General features: G+C 43.5%; 1 long non-coding RNA gene across 1 annotated transcript; it reads right to left on the bottom strand.

The window, feature by feature from the left end:
* Positions 1-347: 347 nt before the first annotated feature.
* Positions 348-25515, bottom strand: LOC132345312 (uncharacterized). Its single transcript, XR_009494566.1, has 5 exons — positions 25380-25515; positions 14725-14832; positions 6680-9152; positions 5539-5632; positions 348-2121 (listed from the first exon to the last, which is right to left on the bottom strand). It is a non-coding gene; the product is annotated as an uncharacterized lncRNA (long non-coding RNA).

The following is a 25515-nucleotide window of genomic DNA, read 5'->3' as shown; positions in this document are numbered from 1 at the left end:
TGCTTCCTCATCCGTGAAGCGGGATGACAGAGGGTGGGGGCGGGTAGAATCAATTCCATAGGATTCGGAGGGCATGATATGAAAATAATATTCTTGAAACACCTTTTAAGTTGTGATATAGCCACAGAAGGGACTAACACATTACAGAGTTGTTTTCATTATAAAGAACTTCATCCCATGAATGAATTCATCAACCATGAAACCTAAAGAACTAAAATGACACCCTGCACTATTTCTCCGTAATATCATAGTGCTTAGCTCCACAAATTTTCCTGAATTAGGTAGCAAACAGGCTATTTTGTTGATGGATATTCATTTAACAAGTATCTTTTGAACATCCACTGTGAGCTTGGCACTCTGCTAAGCACACACCAAGAATTCTGGTATTAGCTCACAATCGGACAGTCTAAAACTACATAGCATTGATCTACATAGCAAAACTACGTAGCAGCTATGCTTAATCATAACTATTTCATCAGCAAGCACTTAGTGGATATCCACTATATGCCAGGCCTATACTATGTAGATTTTTTAAGAATAGGTAAGAGGTGCTATCAGAGAAGGCAATGGCAACCCACTCCAGTACTCTTGCCTGGAAAATCCCATGGATGGAGGAGCCTGGTGGGCTGCAGTCCATGGGGTCGCTAAGAGTTGGACACGACTGAGTGACTTCACTTTCCCTTTTCACTTTCATGCATTGGAGAAGGAAATGGCAACCCACTCCAGTATTCTTGCTTGGAGAATCCCAGGGATGGCGGAGCCTGGTGGGCTGCTGTCTATGGGGTCGCACAGAGTCGGACACGACTGAAGCGACTTAGCAGCAGCAGCAGCAAGAGGTGCTATAGGGATTATAACAGAGATCAAATAAGTCTTTTGTATTTTTTAATGTAGAAGTGAGGGGAAAGAAAGTTAATGTAAAAACTGGAAGCAGAAATTCTCAGGGAATTACTAGCAAAATACTATGATGGGCCATCCCAGTTAGGAAGGATAACCCCTGGGCCAGGGATAAAATGAGTAAGTGAGAGAAGTAAAATATTAAATATTAAAATAAAGTAAGAAATTATGTGCTGATTGTGTACAATAAAGATATATAAATTTCTCCAAAGAATCTCAAAAAGGAGAGAGTAAAAGGACCTAGAATGAGAGAAATCTGAGGGAGATTAAAGGAGGATACAGGGTTTGGGGAAAGGGAAGAAAGAGAATGAGGCAGGAAGATGCAGAAAGATAAGGCCCTGAGAAGAGTCCATTGCGAGGCTCCCAGTGGCAGGAATTACTGCTGCTCCCAGTTGTGACACCTGCACACTGCGGGACTCTAGGAAGAGGTTATCAGCCTCCAGTCACATAGTTATAAAACAAGTCCTCAGAAGATGGTAATGAAAATCTCAAGGAAAACAAGCTTGTTTTTCTAATTCACACATCATCTGGACTAGCAGGAGTATGCTGGCTAGGGGAATTTTGAAAAGAGCTGCAATTTTATATTGCTTCCAGCAATATAGTCCTTACTCTTGGGCATCACCTCCAAATATGCCCCCAAAATTATACTATACAGAATTTTCTAGTATGGATGGGACTTTGAAAAACTCAAGGGAAAAGGTGAGTTGGTGGTGGTGGTTAGAAAGGAAGAGCTAGGCAGGGAGATATTGGTAAGAGCTCAGGAACTCAGCAGAGGCCCCAGATTACCAGGTTTGTTTTGCCCCATGGCAGGCACAGTGAGCAAAAAACACTGAGACGCCAGGTTTGCAGCAGAGAGGACCTGAACATTGAATGGTACAGAAAGGTTGCAGCAGCCATTCAGAATGCAATCCAGTGTGACCATGTCATCCATGACTCAAATTAAAAAATTAAAAAAAAACTACTACCCAGATGTCACTGGATCGTTTTTTCAAGAGAGTAGATAGAACTAAATCCAGCAAGAAACTAGAACCTGTGCCATCCACCTCAGGCATGATGAAATTGCAGCTTGCTGACAATCCTTCAGCTCTACCATCTCTCACCTCCTCTCCCAGCTCTAATCAGTAACTCTTCTCACCTGTTCACTGGATGCCAGTCCCTGCATGCCAGCTGTCATACTGTACCACTGCACTTTTCAAGGCACTGTACTGTAAGGTTAGAAATGTTTTCCTAAAAAAAAAAAGGTAGAGAGAAAGCGGTCTTATTTGAAAGGCAGCCGGGCAAGGAAATGGGAGGACTAAATCTCAGATCCACCTCTGAGAAGGCAAGGGATTTGGGTATTTCTTGGATAATGAATAAAGAAGCAGGGTGGCCTGAAACATGGGGAGCATGGGGAAAGGTGATTGGAAAGAGGTGTCCTGATCATAGTTCTGAGTAGGTGTAATTCAGCTACAGGTCTCTGCACCTTCTGAGGGTGAACTTCATGGTCTTCCTGTTTCCAGAGGTCATCCAAGGGACACTCACGCATGCCCAAGGGTTGGTTGTCCTATCCAGTCTTAACTATCCACTTTTAACTCAAACTGGCTCAGCTGACTCCAAGTCCCTAGAAAACAACTTGGGCAAATATATTATTGTTGAGGTGAAGTGCCGCTTGGAGGATGTGCAAGTCTTAAAACAACCTCGATTAGTGAAGGCAGGCGAATGGATTTAACCCACTGTTTCACTAACCATGTTAGGTGTGTTTTTCACATGAGATCCCCCGCTGCCCAACAGATACTCAAGCTATTCTGTTGGCCCTTCATCTTTAAAAGCACACACGAAATGGGGCTTATTGTTGTTCAATAGCATTCCACTCTTTGCGACCCCGTGAACTGCAGCACGCCAGGCTTTCCATCTCCTGGAGCTTGCTCAAACTCCTGTCCATTGTTTGGTGATGCCATTCAACCATCTCATCCCTTATCGTCCGCTCCTCCTTCTGCCTTCAATCTTTTCCAGCATCAGAGTCTTTTCCAATGAGTCTGTTCTTCTCATCAGTTGGCCAAAATATTGGCACTTCAGCTTCAGCATCAGTCCTTCTAATGAAATGGGGCTGCTGCTGCTGCTGCTGCTAAGTCGCTTCAGTCGTGTCTCACTCTCTGCGACCCGATAGATGGCAGCCCACCAGGCTCCTCTGTCCCTGGGATTCTTCAGGCAAGAACACTGGAGTGGGTTGCCATTTCTTTCTCCAATGCATGAAAGTGAAAAGTGAAAGTGAAGCCACTCAGTCGTGTCCGACTCTTCGAGACCCCATGGACCGCAGCCTACCACGCTCCTCCGTCCATGGGATTTTCCAGGCAAGAGTACTGGAGTGGGGTGCCATTGCCTTCTCTGGAATGGGGCTACTGGTTCTTAAACTCTACCTATCCACTGGGTATGGTCAGATACCCATACCCAGTACGGAAAAACCATAGCTTTGACTATATAGGCCTTTGTCAACAAGGTAATGTCTCTGCTTTTTAATACACTATCTAGGTTCATCATAGCTTTTCTCCCAAGGAGCAGGCGTCTTTTAATTTTGTGGCTGCAGTCACCATCTGCAGTGATTTTGGAGCCCAAGAAAATAATATCTCACTGTTTCCATTGTTTCCCCATCTTTGGCCATGAAGAGATGGGACCAGATGCCGTGATCTTCATTTTCTGAATGTTGAATTTTAAACCAGCTTTAAAAAGTTGAGTTTTAAACATTGAGCTTCTAAAGCTGGTTTAAAAATCCCTTAACTTTAGGTAAAAACACCTAAACACTGATGCTTCTCGCATCAGTGGTGATAAAAAGAAAACAAACCAACCCAACAACAGCAGCAAGAGTCTCCTTGAATGCAAGCAAGAGCCATAAAATGGAGGAAATTGCTCATGCAAAGGTCCCTTTTCTTGTCCCTGAACTCTGGGGGACCTTCAGAACTGTAGGGGACCCCAGTGTAGGCCATCGTTTTCTGCAGAGGGAAAATGCAGGCCAGTCTAAATGGTTTCAGCTGCCGGGGCCCAGGAGCTGTCCCAGCATTCCACAGCACAGGCTCTCATTTCACTTGAAAGCACAGACTTCCCCACCCCTCACCACCCTCAGAATTTGTAATCTAGATTCGAAACCACATGTCGTCATGCTGATCATTTTTTCCTGAGATTGTCAAACTTTTGCAGCTAATTATCAGTTGGAGTCAGTGTAACAAAACCTGCGTTTCTATGCTGGATTTTATTAAAATGCCTCTGATATCAGCAGGGGCTGCGGTGAACTTGCTGCTAGTACATGCAACGGGGTTTTTCCTTTCTCTGCAAGGAAAGCCCCAGCAGGTTTTATAAATCAGTGCTCTTAACTGGAATGGCAGAGACTTACTGTAAGTAAGTGCTATCACTTCCGCTTTTAAGAAACAACTATTTCCTGGCTTTTCAATTAGGAAGGCTTTGGGGGGCTATGAAGGAAAATGTAATATGTAATAAATATACTAAGGAACAAGCCTGATTAATGGCAGCTCAGAAGATTCCTTTAAGCTGATGCCTCATAGCCCAGGAATCTGCATTTACTGGCATCCTCTGAAAAACTAGTTTTCATGAATGTTATAAAGAATACTCAGAATCCCAGAAAGCCCCCGGAAAACTCACTTTGAACTCTTTGCGTTTGGCTCAAGATTAAAATCGTTCTTGAAAGGTGGAATAGGCTAAAAGACACTGCAGTGTAAAGCAACTATACTCCAATAAAAAACAGTACTGGAAGAAATAATCAAATATAATATTATATATATGTATGTAGAACATTATTGATAACTGCAAAATATTTAAAATAACTTAAATGTTAAAGCATAGAAGAGTGGCTGGATTATCTATGGTTCATCCACACACAAAATATGCAGCTTAAAAAAAGAATGAAGAACTAAGGGCAACATGGGACCCCGGACTGGGTTATGGAGTAAAAGGACATGAAGTGGAAAAACTGGTAAAATTCAAATAAAGTCTATAGTTTAGTGAGGAAAAAAAAAAAAGACTGCATGCTGTTAGTGTCCTGGTATCCTCTGCATTGAAAACTGCTGTGAGGACAAGGGGACAGGCTTGCCCAGGGTTCAACTTCCACTGCAGGTGATATGCTAAGGATGGAGAGAAAGGGGAAAGAGAGGGAGAGAAGGAACACAGCTTAAGTCCTAGTACTTTCTTAGGACTTCTGAGCCTATCAACATAGAACATCTAGAAGAGGTCATCAGACCTGAACACAACCCCCAGATCACTCTCATTTATACCCATGCCTCTCTTCTTCCATCCCTGATCATAGAAAACTAGGTTTTCCTTCTGTCTGACCCTGTGTTCTCCTCAGCTTTTCCAGTATGTTGCTTCACCACATTTTCAGCTATATCTGCATCTTAATCACTCTGGCTTCTTGTCTCTAGATGCGTTCAAGTCCCCTTCATTCTAAAGGTGATCCCTCCTCTTTTTTTTTTCATCATAGCTGAATTCCAAAAACATGCTGCCTGCACATTCTTAACCCGTCACCCATTGCAATCTGGCTATCTTCCAGCACCTTTCTCACTGAAACTTCTAAGAATCACCACACATCTTCCTAAAAATCTCTCTTTAATAATTACTGTAATTTACCTTTCTGCTGTCTGTGATTATTTTCATACTGACCTTCTTTCTTTCTACCAGTTTTAGGATGATGGCTTCTCCTTCTCCTGATGCTTCCAAATGCTTGTTTCCCAATGTCAGTTCTTCTTGGGTGGTCCTTTAAAAGCAGAATCATCACAGAATACCACTCTCACTTTCCTGTAATATGAGTTTCTTTATCGGTAAAAAGAGGATGATGTTGCTAGTGGGAATGTGAAGTGATGCAGCCACCTTGGAGTTATTATTTGACCCAACAGTCCATTCCTAGTACCTACTCATAGCCTCAAAGGAAATAAAAACATATGCAAACACAAAATCTTGTATACAATTGTTCATAGCAACATGATTCATAATTGCCAAAAAAGTAGAAACAATACAGATGCCATCAACTGAAAAATGAAGTGTGGTATATCCACACAATGGAATATTGTGTGTGTGCTCAGTCATGTCCAATTCTTTGCAATCCCAAGAACTGTAGCCCACCAGGCTCCTCCATCCATGGGTTTTCCCGGACAAGAATACTGGAGTGGGTTGTCATTTCCTACTCCAGGGGATCTTCCTGACTCACAGATCCAAACTGTGTCTCTTCAATCTCCTGCAATGGCAGGCAGATTTTTTACCATCCACGCCACTTGGAAAGCCCAATGGAATATTACTTAATCATAAAAAGGAATGTAGTACTGGTGCATGCTATAGCTGAATGAACTTAAAAACATGCTACAGTATGAATGAGCTTTGAAAACATGTCACAACATGAATGAAGCAAATCACAAAAGAATACGTATTATAATATATAATTATAATCATATTATAATACAGTTACAATACAATTATATGAAATATCTAGCATTGAAAAATTTAGTGTCTTAAAACAACAGCAATTCTACTTCTCACAATTCTATAGATCTGCCATGTGGTTCTTCTGCTTCATGTAGCAATGGCTGGGGTACTGGGGGTACGGGGGCCTGGGAGGTCTAGATGTCTCATTCACATAGCTATCAGTGGGTGATGGTCACTAGCTGGTTGCTCAGCTGAGGCCATCATCCAGGAGCTCTGGTTCTTCTCTACATGGGCCTATCCATATGGCTGCTTGAGCTTCCTCATAATATGATACCTAGTTACCAAGAGCACTCCCAGTCAGCAAACCCAACGTGCAAGTACTTACCAAGCAGCCACTTTTACATTGTGCTGCCGATTCTCTACAGACCAAAGCTAGTCCACATGGCCAAGCCCCAGAGTCATTGTTGGAAAGGCTGAAACAGACTTGAACGCTGAGAGTCATGGTTTATTGAGGATCACCATAATAACAGGCTTTATGAAGACAAAAGTGACACATATCGTGCAAGTTTTAGAGAACAATGAAAAATTTTCTTCCTCTCTGACCAGCTAGTTATTATGGTACTTTCTCTGTAGAACACTTGCAAGCCATAGAAAGTAAGCATTTATCACACATAAGACTAAACGCCTATCCCATTTCTGGGTTCTAGAAATCCTTTACAGAGATACGACTAAACCTGGATCTAAGGAGCTTATGGTCATGTCAGGGAGACAGGTATGTAAATACACAACTATAAAACAGTGTAATGATATAATAAACGTGCATATCTTCAAGACAAATTTGGAGTCCAGAGAAAGGGCTCACAAGTCTGCTTGACAGAGGAGAAGGAGGCATTTTCCAGCTAAACAAGGGCAGGGGAGAAGCACTGTAGACAGAATGAAACAGCATATACCATCATGACAGTCTTTGCTAGAATTACAGCTCAGTGCTCTGTAGTATTAAGTGTGTGTGTGTGTGTGTGTGAACTGTTATTTAGAAGACATAGCTGGACAGGTATGTGGAGACCAGATCAGGCATGATCTTGTATTCCATGCTAAAGTGTGCCAGGCCCTCATGACCACCCCATGGGGAATGCAGATCCATGGAAAACTTCATCAGAGGAGCAGAGAGACTGGCTTGTCTATTATGGAGATTGGCTGACTCCACATCCTTCCTTGGTTTGGGGTTTGTTTGCTTCTTGCCATTTTTGTAGCATAACTCAGTGCTTCTACAAACTCCCCACAAAGAATAATCCCCTCAACAAACACTAAGAGGAAATAGGGATTTTCGCTACGTTTTTACCATGTAGAGATTTCTACATCTCTTAAAAAACCAAAGATCTTATGTGTGAGACTGCAGGAGGAGTCACATTCAAGGATACACAATTCCTCCTAGTCCCTCACTGGCTGCCAGCAATATCCCCACCTCTCTCTGAAAACTTTTTCTTCAAGACCTTTCATTTCCTCTGACTATTGGAGCTCATGCTCCCCTCCTCCTCTGCTTCACTCTCTTCCTCTTTCTCATGCAGAACAACTGAGAGTGATCTCAACACTTCCATTCCCATCACACCACTCATCAAAAGAAACCTGTCAACATCAGTATCTTCATATACCTTGAAAGGCATCAGAGAGTTTTAATTATATAATTAAAATGTCAGTGTCTATTTCCACTGTATCTTTAAAATCTCACTTTTGGAAGCAGGATAAAGAATAGATTGAGTCGGGAACAGATTGAAACTAAACACAGAGAGACCAACAAGGAAGGGCATGCATTAGCAAAGAAAAAGTAGCAGCGAGTCTGAAAGAGGTCTGTGAGATGGGGGTAGAAGGGGCAGATACCATGATAATGAAGAGGTAGAATCAAGTGGATCTTGCCACTCATCGGCTTGCATAACATTCACTAAAAATAGCAGCATTACTCCTTCCAAAAAAGAATAGGATTTGTTAGGATTTGGGACTATTTGTTGAGCCAGAGCTGGAATAGGAAATAACACTGTGATAGGAAATTAGCTGAGATGTGGATACGTTGAGGCTCTCAACTCCCCACACCAGCCATATTGAAAATATCAAGGATGACAATACAGTATGAGACTAATTTTTTAAAATATCAGATCTCACTCATTCAAATAGGTGCTGGCCTCTAAGTCACCATGGGCACCTGTCACTTATTCCAACAATGCTACCATTGTTGAAATCTTTTCTGGGTTCCCCTTTTCTATCTGCATTTGGAGCCAGGATATGAGACACCCAATAGTCTGGCTTCATTACCTAATGGTGACTTTTTATTTTTCCTCTGGATAGCTTTAGCCACCTCAAACAAACAACCAAATTGCTTTCCAGACACCAAGACTAAGCCATTAATTTAGGAAAATAACTTGGGACTGGAGAACAGAAGAGCTTCAGCTGAGGCTCATGGTTGGGAACACGGCCACAGCCAACAGATTTGTCACAAAGAGACGCCGGGCCTGTCCTGCCCGCCTCCTCACCCCCAACTTCCCGAGCCCCACACGCCATTAGAATGTAATCCAGGCAACTTCCTGGATTACATACGAGTGTGACCTGACTCTTCGTTCCTGCAATTAGAGAAGCAAAAGGGATTCAAACAGAATAAGAAAGGACACAGGAAGCTGGAAATGAACGTTCCTCCAAAAGGGCCACTGCTGGTTTGCAACAGGATGAGGCTGAAAATGGACTTTCCTTTGGTGGACTCATTGGTCATCACCAGGATCTGCCTTTCCCAGAGAAGCGTGGGCATTTTAAAGCCATTCAGGCTCAGGGGGAAGTCTGGGTATGTTCAGTATGCACTCAACAGAAATTCCTCACTGTCAAAAAAAAAAAAAGAGAGAGAGAGAGAAAAGAAAATATCAGTAAGTGTAAGCTATTAGTAAGTCAATGAGTTTAATACATGAGAAGTGAGAAACACAATGCCAAACTATAAAATTTGCTCAGTGTTAAATAAATGATCTGGAAAATCATGGGGACTGGTTGGTTTTTTGGTCATTTTTCAATGGAAAAACACATAGCACATAAACTACTGTACACTGGCCACCAATCTGGCTGTTTCCACAGAGCTGCTAATTTCGGATGATTGCCTTTATTTAGTTAACATAGATATATACGGCACATACCACATTCCAGACACTGTTGGAAGCATCTTATAAATACTAATTCTTTTAATTCTGATATCAGTCTCATGAATGAGGTGCTCCTATTATTTTTAAGTTATTTATGTATTTTAATGATTCATTGCTAAGATGTACTTTTTTAACTAACTGAACCATTGTGGGTCCCAATTGTATTTAATTATAAATCTTCCTATGTACTTTCTTTTTTGATTTTGAATCTACATTTTTATTGGAATATAATTGCTTTATCAAAAAAACTAGCACAGCAATGTATGGTACTCTTATTTTTACCTCTAGCTTACAGATGAAAAACCTAGAACCTAGAGAGGCTAAATAGCCCATCCAAGGTCACTCAGCTAGTAAATTGTAAGTGCTGTGCTCCTAACTGCCATAATTTTCCACCTTCTTAAATTTAACTTTGGCAGCCTTTTTGTCTCTGGTACCACTGCCTACATCCTGCAATTTTTTTTTCTCCCAAGGGTTTTCTGGAGTGGATCAAAGATAGCTGGTCCTTGGGTCCCCTAGATAGAACAGGAAAAACAAAACTAAACTCAACTAAGGACATAATCTGAGTTGAAGATACCTCAGTGGTCATTAACCCAGGCATTGCCAAACATTTTTGTCTTTAATAAAATATTATTATTATTTTGGCCACATATGGCTTGTGGGATCTTAGTTCCCTGGGCCATGAAAGTGAACATGCTGAGTCCTAACCACTGGACTGACAGGAAATTCCCTAAACCTTATTTTTAGAACAGGTTTAGGTTTATATAAAAATTGTGTAAATGGTAGAGAGTCCCCATATACCCCACAGCCAGTTTGCCCTATTTTGAACATCTTATTTTAGTATGGTACACTGTTCATAAATTATTAACCATAGTTCACTCTTTATTCAAGTTCCCTTGTGTGTGCGTGCATGCTCAGTTATGCCAGGCTCCTCTGTCCATGGGACTCTTCTGGCAAGAATACTGGAGTGGGTTGCCATTTTCTCTTCCAGGGATCTTCCCATCCCAGGGATCAAACCCACATCTCCTGGGTTTCCTGCATTGCAGGTGGACTCTTTACCCACAGAGCCATCAGGGAAGCCCCAAATTCCCTCAGTTTTTACCTTTTTTTGTCCCAGGATCCCAACCAGGATCCACATCACATGTAATAGGCAAGTCTCCTTAGTTTCTTCCTGTGAGAGTTTCCCAGATCTTTCCTCTTTTGGATGACCTTGACAGTCTTGAAGAGGATTTTGTAAGGTATTTTGTAGAATGTTCTTCACTGTGATTATATACAATATTTTTCTCAGGTTAGATTGCAGCAACAAGTTTTGGTTGGGGAGAGCAGAGAGACCACAGAATAAAGCACTATTTTCATCACTTTGTGTCAAGGGGACATACTATCAATATGATTTTACTGTTGTTGATGTTGACCTTGATCTGCCTGATAATCCCCCAATCTATGTTTTATTTTGGTCTGGTTTCAATGCTCACTTTGACCCTTCAGACTAGGTTTTTCCTTGCCTTTTAGCATGGTTTGTAATTTTTTTCTAGAGAGCTGGGTATGATGTACCAGGTATTAGGAACTGAGGCACACGGGCCTAAATCCTCACTAAAGTGTGAGGATTCACGTTAATCTGGCTACAGGTTGGTCTGTGCGTGGTGTATCCTGGGGATTTTGGTGCCATAAGCTTCAAATTCCTCTGTTGTCCTTTCTTTGAGTCCCCGTTGTAGCCTGGTTTGGGTTTCTCTCTGAACCTCCAGATCTTAGGGTGGTGGTTACCCCTGAAAACTCACCCGTTTGATAAGTCTAAGAAAAGTAATTGGTTTTCAATTAATTCACCTTTTTCTTTTCTTTTGTTATAATGATCATAGTGCTGATTTCTAAGCCCCTTACTTGTTGAAACTAAGCCAGAAGTCTTCCAAACGTTTTTAAGAGTAGAAACTTTTCCAAATGAACTTTCATGTAACTGGGCTGGGTCTCATCACTGTGCAGCCCAACTCAATCCTAGTGCTGGAGTATTTTCCATCTGCACTTCCATGGTCCTGTTGGGTGTCTAGGGCACCCACTTGTCTCCCATGCTGTGTTGCAGGAGATTTGCAAGTGCCCTAGGTCATTCAGTCGTGGGGTGTCCATGTGAGGAAGTAAGGATGGGACTCAGAAAGATCTTCAGGCATGGGCAGGAATCTTTTCAGCTGGAAAATCCAACAGAAATGGCCAGATAGATGGTAGAAGGACCCCAGCAAACAGTAGTGTGAAGAGGAGCCCATGGGGTTTCTTCCATGTGATGGTGGATCACGTTGCCCATGAGAGGGAGGTATTTTGGTCCTCAGGCTCTGATTGGCCCCCATGAGGCTCCTTGGTGCTGGCTGTTCTTTGGCTATTGATCTTTAGTCCTATATGTTCTCCACCCTCTCTGTCAAGACTTGGTTCTCTAGTCTAACACTTTGAAGTCATCCTTGAAAATCATGCTCCATCCTCTTCCCTTAGCTCTACTGTAACCCAGCTGACCCTCAGCCAGTCCCCCACGGATGGTGGGATGAGGGCTCTGGGGCTTCCTCCAGCCTCTACCACTTATGTCCTGGAATGAAGTCTCCATTCTGCTCCCAATGTCCTAATTATTAAGAACCTTTTTTTTCTTTTAGTAAAATGTGGCTACACAAAGCAAAGGCTTTGACTTCCTGAATTAATATTTTGGACATGGGTGTTGACATTCTAAAGTCAAACTGAAAATTGATAGTTGTTCTAATTTTTAAATTTATTCTATAACCTCAGTGGGCTTCCTAGGTGACTCAGCTGTGAAAGAATTGCCTGGAATGCAGGAGATGAGCAGGAGACCCTGGTTCAGTCCCTGGATTGGGAAGATTCCCTGGAGAAGGAAATGGCAACTCACTCCAGTATTCTTGCCTGGAGAATTCCATGGACATAGAAGGCTGGCCGGCTACGGTTCATGGTGTTGCAAAAGAGTTGGACACAACGGAGCAACTAAACAACAACAATAACCTTCTCAATATTCCCTAAAGCAGTTTGAATGCTTTTGACTAATTAGGGAAAAAGTCATGGATTCATACAAAGAAATATTGAATCAAAGATTCAATATTATTGAATTATAATAATTATAATAATTATATCAATTATCAAAGATAATTACTTTAAAATATTTTTCTCTGTATTCCTTCAGATGGTGACTGTGTGTGTGTGTGTGTGTGTACAAACTCTGGTTGGAGGGGGATCTAGGGTTCCAGAGCCCGGCACAACTAGCCTTCTCCACCACTTTCCTAGTCCTCTGAAGCCATTCTTATGAAGGTCATCCACATTGTCACATCCAGTGGTCAGTCCTCAGTCCATCTTTCTCGCCCTGTCAGCAGCACGGGCGTGACACGTCCTCAATCCTTCCATCTTGCTGGTTGCTCCTTTGAACCTCCCTTGCTGGCTTCTTCCCTTCTCTCTTGTCACTAAATGCCAACCTGCCCAGAGCCCCAGTCTTGTCCTCGGCACACCTCTGTTCCCTACCTGAGCTCATCCAATGTCACGACTATAATACCACCTCTATGCTGATGACTCAGTTACATATACCTCCAGCCCAGACCGCTCCTCCTGACTCTAGACTCCTAAACCCCATGAAGTAAGCTGCTGAATACTGTTCAGAACCAAACTCCTCTCCTTCTCTCCCAAACCTGCCCCTCTCCCCAGGATTCCACGTCTCCATAAATGGCACTTAAATTTGCTAGCTTCTTAAGCCATGAGCCTTGGCCTGCATTTGGTCTCATCCTACACTTAATCTATCAGCAAATCCTGTCAGTGTCACCCCACATCTGACCGCTTCTCTTTCATTGCTCCCATCCTGGTTCAGGTCACCAAGCTATGACCTGACTCTTGATCTCCCTACTGCCTCCTTAATGTTCTATATTATGTTCCCCTTACTTTTACATGTAAGTAAGATCCTGTCCTCCCTTCTGTCCAGCCCTCTGGTGCCACCTAGGTTTGCAAGCTCCTATGATCGTTGTGGTTGTTGTTCAGTCGCTAAGTCATGTCCCACTCTTGCGACTCCATGGACTACTACCAGCATGCCAGGCTTTCCTGTCCTTCACCATCTCCCAAAGTTTGCTCAAATTCATGTCCACTGAGTCAGTGATGCTATCTAACCATCTCATCCTCTGCTGCCCCCTTCTCCTCCTGCCCTCAGTCTTTCCCAGCATCAGGACTGTGTGCCCAGCTAACTCTCCAACTCCATTTCCTACCTCTCGACAACTGACTTCCCTACCCAGCCCTCACAGCCTCCATTCTTGCTACTTAAATATGCCAAACTCATTCCCACACCAGGGTCTTCACACTGCTCTTCCTTCTTCCTGAGAACTCTACCCCAAGTACCCAGCTGGCTCTCTTCCTCAGTTCCTTTGGGCTTCTTTTTATTTTTTACCCTATTGTGAGTCTTTCCCTGGCCACCTTATTCAATACAGAGCCACTGTCTCCCTGTGTCCTCATTCTATTTATTTTTTTTCTCAGCATTTACTGTAATCTGAAATACCACCTACTATTTATTTACTGGTATCTCCCTTATTAAAAAGAAACCTCAACATGGGAAGATGGATGCATGCATATATATGTACAGCTGAGTCCCTTCAGTGTTCACCTGAAACTATCACAACATTTTTTGTTAATCTACTACACCCCAATTCAAAATTTAAAAAAAAATTTTAATGAAATTTTAAGAATAAATATTGATAAAAAGAAAGCTTAGTCAGAGCAAGATCTTTGTCTTTTTTTGGACGGGGGCACTTTCTCCCCAGTGCTTAGAATAAGAAGAATGCCTGGTACATAGCAGAAGCTCAGTAAAGGATGAAGGAATAAATCCTGTGTGCATGAGTACTAAATCACTTTAGTCGTGTCTGACTCTTTGCAGCCCCATGGACTGTAGCCTGCCAGGCTCCTCTTTCCTTGGGATTCTCCAGGCAAGAATACTAGAGTGGGTTGCTGTGCCCTCCTCCAGGGGATCTTCACAATCCACTGAAAGAATCCTGCATTGACAGGTAGATTCTTTAACACTGAGCCACCAGGGAGCCCATAAGAGGTCAGATAAAAACCTGGGCTAAGTCTCAGTTTTCATACTTAGTAGCCCAGTGATACTATTCACTACAAACCTCAATTTCCTCAGAAGTACACTAGAACCAATATACAAAGGAGAGGGAGAGAGAGAAAGGAGGAGAGACGAAGTACAATTGTGTGTGTAATTGCTTACTTAGCTCAACACTTAGCCCACGTGATGCCCTCAATAAATGCTCACCTTTAATTACTGTCTCATTGGTTTCTATCTGCTTTTGGAATCTTGCCCTTTCCCTTCTAGATCTGCACGTTTGAGTTCTTGGTAACTCTCTCCTCTTCTAAATGGAATCTAGAAAAGAGAGAAAGAGCTCATGTTATTGAACTTGAGATTGGTTCCTCACCTTTGTATATGGGATTGATTTAGTGCTGTCTGTCTGTTTAGCTGGCATTGTTCTTATAACATCCTGGGCACCCTTTTGAGTGCATGAATCACACCAGCTCTGAAGAATAGAGTCATGAGAATAACTTAGGAGCCCAGATGTGAATGACAGGTCTGCTATGAGTGCTTCTGTGTGGTGACAACTTGCCCTCCATGTATACCTGCAACACTGTGTTAATATCTCACCTTTGACAATGGCATTGGTTCCAGAGAAATAATAGTTTAACTCTCCTCTCTGGGTTCAGGAGAGGTGGGAGCTTGCGAACAAGAGGAAAACTGTGTTTCTATCCTGAGCTCACTTACAGGGGCGCCCCATGTTTGCCGTTCACAAAATCCTGTGCTGTTCTCATCTGAGGCCTGCCAGCTTCAGAGGTTAAGTTTCCAAGACCAAAGGAAAGTGGGGGCTGGAGGAATTTTGGAAAGAATCCAGGGCTGCCTGGGCAAGCCAACCCAAATAATCCCGGCAAGCAGAAGTTTGCTTGGACCTGAGCTGGCTGTCTAGACAGTCATGATTGCACACAGGTATGACCTTGTACTTCATTTGGCCTGTGTTTAACTCGTGTAAAGGAGTCTGTCAATGAATGTCTCAGTTTGGGTGCCCCCAGAAATGGCTCCAGCTTCCCAGATGGTGGAGTGGTAAAGAATCCCTTTGCCAATGCAGGAGACACAAGAGATGTGGGTTCGATCCCTGAGTCAGGACAATCCCCCTGGAGCAGGAAAGAGCAACCTGCTCCAGTATTCCTGCCTGGAAAATTCCACAGACAGAGGAGCCTGGTGGGGCCACCCTGCATAGAGTTGCAAAGAGTCAGGCATGACTGAGCACACATATGCACACCTGCACAGAAATGGCTTCAAAAGGAAGGATTTCAGAGCAATTAATCCACTGAGGGAGCACTCCTAGGATGTCCTGGCAGGGGAGGAGGAGGAGAAGGGAAAGAGGCTGAGAGAGGGTGTGTGTCCAGCTAGTTAACACCATGGGCTGCTAGGCCTCAACCCTGGGAGCAGATTGAGTTCATTGTAAAAATGCCCCAGAATCACAGCCCAACATGAGCACGTCCAGCCTGCTAGGAAGGTAAAATTCTCTCCATCCTCTTGGGCAGAGACTCACAGGTGAGCTTGGCTGCAGCGTGTGGAGAGCATCTTGTGTGTATGGGCAGGGCTTCGCCAATGTTTTCAGCCAATGAGTCAAAACACAGAACTCCCTAAATTTAAAACATTAACATCCAGCCCTCACCCCACTCCTCCGAGAGACAGCTGAATCATGGTCGTCAAGATACAAAGTTAGGAAACTTGGCAGCTGAGTTCTCCTTCTGCCAGAAACCCTTTCTAAAGAACTACGTCTATTAAGTGCTTACGATGTGCCAGGCACTTAAATCATCTCATCTCATTTTTATAACAACACGAGGAGGTGAGAGCTATTAATATTTTCACTCACGTTGCATGATGAAGTCACTGAAGCTCACAGAATCCAGGAACCTGCCTGAGATCAGAGACTCGGTACAGAGTGAAGCAAAGATCTGGTCCCAGGCCATCTGAGCCTAGTGGGCTACAGTCTATGGGGTCGCAAGAGTCAGACACGACTTAGCGACTAAACCCCCCCCATCACCACAGCTGAATAGAGCTCAGCCCTCCCTCCTACCCATGGCCCCTGCGGCAAACCTCCCTCAGGCCCAGGGAAGCAACTTCTGCTCTTGGAACTGCTTGCTAACCAGCCTGTTGGTCCTTATGTTGAGGAGGGGTTTGTCTGTTTGCATCTCGATCCTTTCAAGCTGGAGGAAAGATGGGAGGAAGCTGGCATTTTGTAGATCTGCTCTCTCCTGCGGGCTCTCCTGCAACGTCCACAACAGCCTGAGAGATGGAGGGCAGGATCCCCGCACATCACAGATGGAGAACCCCAGTGAGGTTCAGAGAAATGAAGCTACCTGTCCACACCCAGCACTAGGGAGACCGAGGAGCGAGGCAGATGGAAAGGGTTGTGGAGTCAGCCCCCTGTCCAAATTCCAGTCAGGCCTCCCTCTTCCTGGGAGGGAAGGCACCTCGATTCTGATCCACACACACACATTCTACCAAAGCACTTACGGTACCTTATTGCACAATGGGCATGTCTGCTCAGTTACTCAGTCGTGTCCAACTATTTGTGACCCCATGGACTGTAGCCCACCAGGCTCTTCTGTCCATGGGATTCTCCTGGCAAGAATACTGGAGTGGGTTGCCAATGACTCCTCCAGGGGATTCTCCCAACCCAGGGATAGAACCCATGTCTCCCGCAGCTCCTGCATCGGCAAGTTGGATTCATTACCACTGCACCACCTGTGAAGCCCTTATTGCATAACATTGATTTTCAAGTGTTCTCCCATTGGGAGTCCTCTGAAGACATTTGAAATGCCAATTTAAATCAATGAATGCTGAAAAAGTGTGTCAAAGCAATAACCTAGGTTCAAATCTTGGTTCTGCCATTTCTCTCTTTAGGGCTTTGGGCTCAGAGGAGCCAGTATTCACCTGCCCAGGACTGTGTCACCCAGAGCCCCAGGCTTGTCCCTGCCTGCCCAAAGGCCCCGTGGGACTGTACCATGGTCACCCTCTCCTGCTGCCCCATCAATTGGCTCTCCCTCCCCACCCCATCCCCACCACCTTTAAAGCACTGTGCCTTTTGCCTCATTCCTTCAAGGTCTAGAAAAGTGATTAAAGTTTCTCTGACAAATCCCTTCTGAAGTGTGGATGGCACCTAATAGCCCAAGAGCACCACCTTTGCATGGGAATTTATATTTTAACATATAAATATATTTTAATGTATAACTTAAATATATAATAATTGAACAATATTTAACTGCTAAACACTTGGTGGCTCAGATGGTAAAGGATCCGCCTGCAATTTGAGAGACCTGGGTTTGATGCCTGGGTTGGGAAGATCCCCTGGAGGAGGGCATGGCAACCCTCTACAGTATTCTTACCTGGAGAATCCCCATGGATAGAGGAGCCAGGCAGGCTACAGTCCATACAGTCGCAAAGAGTCAGACACAACTGAGTGACTAAGCACAGCACAAACACCCAATGACTCAGTTCAGCAGAATAACAAATATAATAACTACTAGTTACTTCACTGCTACTCTCTGCCAATCACTATTTTAAGTGGTTCACAAGTGTAAACCTCATGCTAATTTTATGAAGTTGTTAGAATAGATTGTCAACCTTCTATCAAACATCTCCCCACCAGCCTGTCACCGGTGTCTGGAATCTTATAATCTGGTGGTTATACAATCCATGAAGCCCTGCCACAGCGCCTGGAATATAATAGGTGTAAAGTGGACTCTGAGACAAGGATTCTAGTAGGGGTGGTTCATCTGGGAAGGAGGTGCAGAAAACGGTGAGAAAGGGTTGGGGAGGCACGCAGGGAAAGGAAGGCAGCCTACGAAAGGGTGTGTCATCAGATAAACTAAAGTCATGGGCCGCTGGAATTCAATGTCATGGGAACACTGGGAAATGGTGTAGAAAAGGTGCCTGAGTATTATCCACCCCATGAGGGACAGTGCCAAGGTATTTATAGGTAAATTCAGTCATGGGGAGACTTCTCCTAAGGAGCCTTCGCACTTTATCTCTCCATCTGTCTGCAAGCGAAGGCAGAGTGACTTTGGAGAAATCCCACAGGTAGAAGCGGTAGAGGCACCAGCAGATGAAGCTGGTTGAAGGGCACGCAAGTGGTGAGGCTCAAAAGATGTAGACAGACACCAGCAGCATCCGTGACAGTGTTGGCAGATATAAGTTGAATGAATAGATGAGTGAATGAATGGGATGATGGAGGTGACAGGATGCAAAGACGCCCCAGTTTTCATTGATCTGATGTAGCTCTTAGGCCTTCCACCATCTCAGTGAGATGCCATCATTCAGGACAGTCTGGCACAGAGCATCCAGGGTGTCTGATCTTGTCAGTAGCAAGAGGAAAGGGAAGAAGGTGCTTTACAAGAGTCCTGGGAACAAGGCCAGAGTTCTGGTTTCAAACTGTTCACCCCCACATGCCATCTCCCATCATACATCTGAAGCTTTCGTCACAGAATGCCAAGGCCTCTGCAGTAGCTACCAGGAAAACAAAAAGACCTCAGAGGGAAGATGTCATCAATTTTTCACTTTCTCACTGTGAACCCAACCATAATTCTAACCTTGGTAACACAAGGCCAGTGGAAACTATGTGCAGCACATGTTTGGATTAAATTCTCTGTTGATTTCTCTTGATTTATAGGTTAAAACCCGGCCAATGCAAGTCTTTCCCCCACGCTACCAATTTCTGTCTTGAACTAAGGGTTCAATATTTTGTCAAACTATACTTTTTGTTATTTTTAGCCTCATAAAAATGATTAAAACTTAAAAAGCCCGGCACAGGATTGGAAAGTAGTTTTTCTTTTTTGTTTCCAGAATTATTACATGTTTCTGAATTAGCACAGCTCCAGGTCCCAAGAATCACATGATCTCACTGCTCTTAAAGACAGATTTTTCACACTAATTTTTTAATGATATGTCAAACCAGAAAATAGACCTTCAGATCCATATGCAACACATATGGTCATGGCTTTAGGGTCAACGATGAGAAACAACTTTGATAAAATCATCTCCAGAAAAATCTAGCTTCCTTGAAAAAGAGAACATCTTTTTTTCCCCCTCTTTCTTCTTCTTCTCCTCTTCCTTCTTTTTCTTTCTGTACTTTCCAAGAGGAATCTTTTTTTTTTTTTTTGTCTTTTTAAAATGTTTTTATTTAATTGGAGGATATTTACCTTACAATATTGTGATGGCTTTTGCCAAAATCAACATGAATTGGTCATAGGCATATGTGTCCCCTCCATCCCAAACCCCCTGCCCACTTCCCCCCCAACTCCATCCCTCCATGTTGTCACAGAGCTTTATATATCCACACATACATATATATAAGCTCAGTTCAGTTCAGCCTCTCAGTCATGTCCAACTCTTTGCGACCCCATGGACTAAAGCACGTCAAGCTTCCCTGACCATCACCAACTCCCGGAGCTTGCCCAAACTCATGTCCATCAAGTTGGTAATTACATCCAACCATCTCATCCTCTGTTGTCCCCTTCTCCTCCTGCCTTCAATCTTTCCCAACATCAGGGTCTCTCTCTCTCTCTCTCTCTATATATATATATATGTATATATATATATATATATATATATTTTATATATTCTTTGTCTCTCTCTCTCTATATATATATATATATAAATTTTATATATTCTTTGTCTTTTTTCCCCCCTTATCCTATTCATTCACTCTGTAATAAAAGCTGTGGTGAAAGAGGTAAGCCTTTATATCTTGACATTTAAGTTACAGGATATTTAAGAGGGGAATGATTCAGCTAGTAGTGAAAATGAGTGTAACCCAGAGATGAATAAATGTACACTGATTTGGAGAAAGTTAGCCTGTTTTCATTTGTATGAAGGACTGTTGTATTGTTAATAGCATGATTTTGTATTGTCTTTATTTGAAAGTTAAATATAGAAAAAAAGAAAGATGTACTAAGTTGAGAAGGGTTACACTGTTTGGAATCATTCCACTGTCAACTTACTTAACCTGGAAACTCTTTGAAAAATTTCCTTCTCTTTCTCTCCCTATTCTGCATAGTTCCAGGTTAGAGTAGGCTGAAAGAGGAGCCTGTTCAGTATTTGGAAGATGGAAGTAAATCAGTGGCCATTGCTCTTAGCAGACACACAGAGCATCCTCAGACATAGTACTGGAGGGATGAAGCATCCTTAGTGGGTCCCAGCTTTTCTTTGCTTTCATGCTCCCCCATGTCTAACCCCCATGGCCTTGCACCACTAACCTGGGAGTCTCACTATTCTCCTGTGTTGGGAGATGACTGTTTTCATGGAAATGATATTTGTAACTCCATCTAGATTTCAGGTTGTGTCAGGGTTCAATTAGGGATGCACAGTAACAATTAATATTAGAGGAATAAGGAGTTCATTATGGGAGTCAGACCTTTCACAAGTGTCAGAGAAGCTGGGAAACAGAAGGGATGAAAAGAAAAATAAAAGGATCAAAGAAGGAGCTATGGCCCAGACCTCCTGAAGCCCAGGTGAAGGAGAACAAGCTGGCATTTGCAGGGAGCCACGAGGAACCAGGTAGATCCAGCCTTGGGAGTAGCCAGCAAAGGGACTCTCATAGGAGTCTATGGCAAGTCGATGACCTTGAGCTACAAAATCTCTGTGCCCAGAGCTCAGCACTGGTCACCAGGTCAGCAATCAGAAGTATGAGCTGGATGCAAAGCAAAGAAGATAAGCTGGTTGACAAGGATAGCTAGAAATAGACTGATGCCTCCAGTCGAGCATTAAAAAAGTATCAGTTCTCGCAAACATTATTATTTTCACTAGAATTTTCTATTACTGTTCATCTCCCACTGGCATTTGCCTTCTCACTGCCATTTTTGGGAATATTAAAACATTCCATTCATGCCCCGCATATGCTGACAGAGCCGTGATATGGTAGGGAAGCTGAGCAATTCAAAGCCAGGGTGCTGGAACTGAACCCAAAGGGGACACAGAAATGAAAGGTGAACTCAGGGCCACCTGAATCTGAAGGCTTTCTCTGTAATACCCATTGCAGCCCTGCCCACACTTGTCCGTAGCACTCCGATTCCATCTTGCTCCAGACTACATTGGAATTACAGTGGGTCTTCATACAATTCGAGAGCTTGTAAAACTCTCCTGCATCCCTGGCCACCTTTTAGTTCTGTAGTAAAGTATTATCAACCATTTTGTGGAATGTTTTACCAATCGCTGTCAGAGAACTTGGGTTCCCCACGATAGAAATAAAAAGCTAACATTCTTAGCAAAGACTTTATAGGTACTAAAGTCTATTTACCATTAAATATGGATATTTCCAGGCATTCCATTACAGTATTGATCATTTATTATGTTTCCAGGATGTAAATGCTGTAATAGTGACATTGGGGATATATTTTACTGCTCTGGCTTTTAACATGAGGAAATAGAAATTCTTTGCATAGCTGGAAATGATCTTGAATGTATAAATTTACTGCTGAGACTTAACCTTGCAATTAGTGTCATACTTACAGAATGACCTGGAGATCTTAGTCATTTTTCTGAAACAGAAACCTGCATCATACTGTTACCCAACTTATTGCTTCAACCCCTTGGTGTCACACAGGCCACAGGACTCTGGCTCACATGAAGGAGTCCTATCCCCCAAGAAGTCTTCTTAGGCGGGTGGGCTGGAGGACAGGCAGAAGCAGACACATCCTGAGTACCTTAAAGAAAGCATATGACCTCACTTGGGGCAAATTCATTCCCTGGGTTCATTGAAGGTGGCAAACGTCATCCAAAGTAAAAGAGGAATTCGGTGGGAGGCTAAGAAGCTGTTCAGAGAACAGAAGGGAAAGATGGAGAAGAGGCAGTGGGGGATCTGACAGACATGAATGGGTGGTCTCTGCAGAGAACCACTGTCTTCTTGACTGCCTGGCAGCTGCTCACGTCTCATGTGTCACTCTGCTCAAGACTTCGATCCAGGGAAACAAGAATTGGTCCTGCTGAAAGTTTCAGGCTTTTATACCTTGGGAGAAGGATTATTCCCCCAAAAGAAATCAGATATTCTCACCAGATAATGAGGTCACAGTGTCATGAAAAGATGGGGCTTGTGGTTTCCACCCACTGACACTTTCTGTGCAGGTAATTTGAGCATGGCCAGGCCAAGAGACAGGGCTGGCCCAAGGATGAACCCTTCATCTCAGGGTCAGACATCCATCTCCTCTTCTCCTACTCAGGATCTTTAAGTTTAGGGGATGGTCTAGACCAAGATGATATTTGTATTGCCAAGAGCGCCAACCATCCAAAGTCTGGCATATGCCACACCAAGAAAGGAAGCAATAATTAGAACTGGACATGGAACAACAGACTGGTTCTAAATAGGGAAAGGAGTACATCAAGGCTGTATATTGTCACCCTGCTTATTTAACTTCTATGCAGAGTACATCATGAGAAACACTGGGCTGGAAGAAGCACAAGTTAGAATCAAGATTGCCAGGAGAAATATCAATAACCTCAGATATGCAGATGACACCACCCTTATGGCAGAAAGTGAAGAACTAAAGAGCCTCTTGAGGAAAGTGAAAGAGGAGAGTGAAAAAGTTGGCTTAAAGCTCAACATTCAGAAAACTAAGATCATGGCATCTGGTCTCATCACTTCATGGCAAATAGATGGAGAAACAGTGGAAACAGTGGCTGACTTTATTTTTTGGGGCTCCAAAATCACTGCAGATGGTGATGGCAGCCATGAAATTAAAAGACATTTACTCCTTGGAAGGAAAGTTATGACCAACCTAGATAGCATATTCAAAAGCAGAGACATTACTTTGCCAACAAAGGTCCATCTAATCAAGGCTATGGTTTTTCCAGTGGTCATGTATGGATGTGAGAGTTGGACTATAAAGAAAGCTTAGTACAGAAGAATTAATCCTTTTGAACTGTGGTGTGGGAGAAGACCCTTGAGAGTCCCTTGGACTGCAAAGAGACCCAACCAGTCTATCCTAAAGGAGATCAGTCCTGGGTGTTCATTGGAAGGACTGATGTTGAAGCTGAAACTCCAATACTTTGTCCACCTGATACAAAGAGCTGACTCATTGGAAAAGACCCTGATCCTGCAAAAGATTGAGGGCAGGACGAGAAGGGGACAACAGAGGATGAGATGGTTGGATGGCATCACCGATTCAGTGGACATGGGTTTGGGTGGACTCTGGAAGTTGGTGATGGACAACGAGGCCTGGTGTGCTGCTCAGGAGACCTGAGGGGTTGCAAAGAGTCAGACACGACTGAGCAACTGAACTGAACTGAACTGAACACCAAGAAGTCTATGAAAGGGAAGGCAAATGACAATGGGTAAATTTTTCCAGGCATCTCTCTCTCTTTCTCTCCAGTTATGAGTTTGAAAAGTCCTACTGTCTAGGCAGAGAAGTCACCACATTTGCTGAGGCTGTTTAATTTCTTTGCTGCCTGAGAACTGTTCAGATCTTAACCCCAAATCCCTTCCCTCCTGTCAAATGCATCTTTTGGCCCTAATTCTGAGCCCCCACTTACATAGCTGCCAATATCTGGAATAGTCTCACAGCCAAGCCAATGAGTCAGTGTTCTGAGTTTCTTCAGATCCCCAGAGATTCACTTCCAGAAGCTTCCAACGACACCCTTAGGATGCATGAATATGTCTGAACATCTAGTTAGACGTTCACTTGTGGGAGCATGTGTACATGGATTCATTTATCTGCCTTCATCCTGTCTTCTGCTTCAGATCAGGAGAGTCCCAAGGAGAAGAGTCACATCTGGTTTGTTTTTCGGCCTCTCCCCACAGCGTCTAGCAAAGTGCAGACACAGTCAGCATTGCTAACTAGCTCCCATAAATAACGCGGTGAAAAGGGAACACATTAGGAGTCAGAGAACCATGCTCTGCTCCCAGTTTCGTGATTCCCTTGCTCACGATTCTGTGGGCAAGCCATTCAGACCCCCAACCATCTGTCCTCTCATCTCAGCAAAGGTGGCCATGATTCATTTCATATGTAAACCTTAAGGTTGTTGTCAAGCTCAAATGAATCGGCCAACATGAAAGTGGCTGACAGTCCCAGTTATAGACATGCCACGTGGTTACTAGGTCATCCTGGCCTGCCAAAGACAATCTCATGAAAACTGGGCAAGTTCAGCCAGCCTGGGCAATGCTGGTGCCCCAGTTCTTCCAGGACTATGTTCCATGCTTATGCCTTTTAGGGAACACTTAAGCTGTGAGGCCAAAGGGCAAAGGCCCTGGCATTTTATTTTGAGCAGAGCAGTAAGCACGATAAAAACAGGGCACTCTGAGTGCTGGAGACAGTGAAGTACTTGGTCAAAGGACATCAAGGAGTCGGGCTCTTCCCCTCTCAGCAGTGTGTCTCTAACGCCTCCTTTTCCATCTGCCCCACCACGAAGACACTTGTTCACACTCAGCCTGTTTCCTGCCTGGATCTCTGCCACCTCCTACTGCTTGACTTTCTATCTCTTGCCTCCCACCCCCACTTTGGTGCCAGACAACTCAGGATGCCACTTCTCAGTTCAACCTGGAAGGGCCTTTCAGTTTCTGCAGCACCTGCCTTCTCTGTTTAGAGGACTAGAGATCTTCTTTCACTGCCTTGCATGTCACTCAACGTTTCCTATCTTCCATTCTTTCCAAACCTTGGATTTTGCTTGTTTTCTTCCTAAAATCTCATGTTAAATGTCAAAGCATAAAGGGACTGCTTTACCTCTGGTTTTGTTTTTCCTTTTTGTTGTGTTGAACATAAATCAATTTCTCTTTTCTTAGAATCTAAAATCAACAGAGAACCAAACTCCAAGCACTGCAGGATGATTTTGAATTGTTGGCAGAAAGTCCTAGGAGATTAACATGAAAGAGAACTCATGTCTCACAGACATTTGCAGCGACTCACCCCCAGTGCTGAGTATTCTGATCTCTTGGTCAAAAACTATGCAGGAGTTATGCTCTCAGCTTCTCTCCTCCTCAACCTTTACCAAAATTCCTTTCTTTCTGACCATCTGGTCTCCTCATTTAACTTGGCCAAGCAC

Source organism: Bos taurus, chromosome 5, assembly GCF_002263795.3.
Source record: "Bos taurus isolate L1 Dominette 01449 registration number 42190680 breed Hereford chromosome 5, ARS-UCD2.0, whole genome shotgun sequence".
Lineage (NCBI taxonomy): Eukaryota > Metazoa > Chordata > Mammalia > Artiodactyla > Bovidae > Bos > Bos taurus.
Note: the sequence above shows the minus strand (reverse complement) of the source record. Positions and strands in the feature narration are given on the sequence as shown.